Source organism: Pholcus phalangioides, unplaced genomic scaffold (genome assembly GCF_987345545.1).
Source record: "Pholcus phalangioides strain wild (caught in Gottingen) unplaced genomic scaffold, Ppha-v1.0 ptg000009l_1, whole genome shotgun sequence".
NCBI classification, from domain to species: Eukaryota; Metazoa; Arthropoda; class Arachnida; order Araneae; family Pholcidae; genus Pholcus; species Pholcus phalangioides.
Window position 1 is genome coordinate 21,596,768 of NW_028301602.1, and position 2,756 is coordinate 21,599,523.

Here is a 2,756-nt window from a genome sequence, read left to right on the forward strand (position 1 = left end):
GTGCACGTGAACGTTGTCTCATTCCTTTATCAGCCGTACACATAAGCGCAACACTCGACGCTATCGTGACATGGTGTGCATTCCACTGCCTGAATGCATGAACTTGTAATGATAGTGAACAGGTACTCATACAAATAGACATTCGATTGATTTTATGTACTTGCTATCTATAGTTTGCATTTAATTATAACGTGCTCGACGGGGATATTGAATTTCTCCTCAGGAAACATCTGCCTTTGGTGGATACTCTATTTATCCTAGTATAAGATAAGATTTTCTAACCCTCCCTCCCACCACGATGAATTTTCATCTAAGAAATATGGGATCGTCTTATTGCCTTAATGCCTAAATTATAATGCCCACAAAAATTCTATGTTTATATGGATAGCTACATTTGGCCTACATTTGCTAGTATTAGGGGAAGGGGAGAAAAAATATATAAGTGGTGTCTTTTAGAGTAAGGTAAATATGGGTACACTGTTTTTAAGTATTTACAGTATAGGACGAGTAGGCGTGGACAGAAATTTTCAATCTATAAGAATTTATGCACAGTAGAAAGTAGATTTTTGTATATTTAAAATTCTTTTATACAAAAATTGTCACGTTTTTAAGACAAATAAATTCAATTGGTCGAATGGTCGACGCGTTTCGGCTCTTCAATGGAGAGCCATCATCAGGACCTCGTGGTCAGAATTCACACGAATGAAACGTGGAGGGGTGATGTTACGTCTGGTCGTCCGAAGAGTTCGCCTTTGTATTTGCTGCGTCCGAGTGGTCTTTGGATGTGAATTGGGGAGCCATCTGTTGCAAAGTGTTGAAAGTTTTGTCACGACTGAGATTAATAAAGCCTGTCCAAGCTGACGAACCTATTCGTCCACGCCACCTATTTCGTCAGCTTGGACAGGCTTTATTAACCTCAGTCGTGACAAAACTTTCAACACTTTACAACAGATGGCTCCCCAATTCGCATCCAAAGACCACTCGGACGCAGCAAATACAAAGGCGAACTCTTCGGACGACCAGACGTAAACATCACCCCTCCACGTTTCATTCGTGTGAATTCTGACCACGAGGTCCTGATGACGTTCGGCTCTCCATTGAAGAGCCGAAACGCGTCGACCATTCGACCAATTGAATTTATTTGTCTTAAAAACATGACAATTTTTGTATAAATTAAAACCAGGCAAAGTTTCTCATTTTTGTGATAATAAAATTCTTTTACTCGAATAATACACATAACTGGCGTATGGATTGAGTGATTTTGTGATTTTTTTTTGTTCTTTTTTTTCGGCTTAATGGTATTGTGCAGTGAATCTGCTTGAGTAATGTAAGGAAGATGGCTCTCGCACACCCACGTTCTCAACTGTTGGACAAAATTGTAATTATTATGGCAATGATGCTTTTCTGAAATAAGTATATTTTTATCTAATCAGAAAATTCACTTTTTTGAGAGTGTCTTGAACATCTTTTTCCTCTTTGTTTTTTTGTTTTGCTAAACGAGGAATATGAACTGAATCAAACTGCTTGTAAGTGGAAATTTTATGATAAATATATATATATATAGGATGTTTCACTAAAAGGGTATTCATAAGGATTTTATTCTATATCAAATTCTACATTAATTTTAAATCTACAACAAGTAAAGTACAACAAAATAACCATCAAGATGAGGGAAATTCCGGTGTGATTGTGATATTTCCTTAAAAGAATAATAATCGTGGGGGAAAAATCACTATAAATTTTGAAGTTTTTATACCCTCCTGAATAAAAGAAAATGTAAATGATTAGAATTTGTGACTTTTTTATAAGGAATATTTTGAAGTTTGAAAGAAATTTATTCCGTAACAATCTAACGAATTTTTTTAGAAATATTGGTGACCCGAATTCTTGATTTTTTTTCTATTATAATGGTCTAAAACACTGAACCAAGTCTTGAAATTTTTAAAAAATTCAAAGTGACACGAGAAACAAAGAATTTCAATCACTAATGTATCGTTCAATTTTCACCCAAATCTCATGGGATAAATTTTTTTTTCAGCACAATAAAAAAAAAACACAAAGTTTTATAACTATATATATAAAATTGATTTTCTGTCTGTCTGTGTGTGTGTGTGTGTGTGTATGTTCTCTATACAAATCTACAATTTTAAATCGACCGTCGCCAAATTTTGCACATATACCAAATGGGACCCGACTTAAACGATAAGCTACTTTAAAATTCCGTCAGAGTAGGGCAAATGCCCCAAATGGGCAAAAAATTGTCGGGCAACAATGGTTTTTGGGCCTCAACAATCATTTTCCGAACGTTTACTTTGGTTACCGTGGTTCCCTAGCAGTGCGCTTCAGACGTGTTTATGCCTTTACAATGGTTTGTCACTTCTTTAACACTGCCAGTATATTTACAATAGTTTATGCCTTTATAATGGTTTGCCACTTTTTCAATACTCTCAGTAATGAGGCTTTTTGAGTAGACGTCATAATCATCACCAGCATCGCTTTGAGGGTCAGGAAAAGGGTGATCCTCATAGAAATCAGTGTTAAAATTGCCGATTCTACTGTATAAATGCGGAAATTTGGTGGGGTTTTTTCTGTCACATCAATAATTTAAAAAATTGTATTGAATTCTCGATTTTTGAAATATTGAGTTCGCTTGGAGATATACGAGGATTAAATATGAAGTAATTATCCGGACCTACTTTTGAGTTGGATATCCATGCAATAACATTGACTTCAACTTTTTATTTACATCTTCTCAA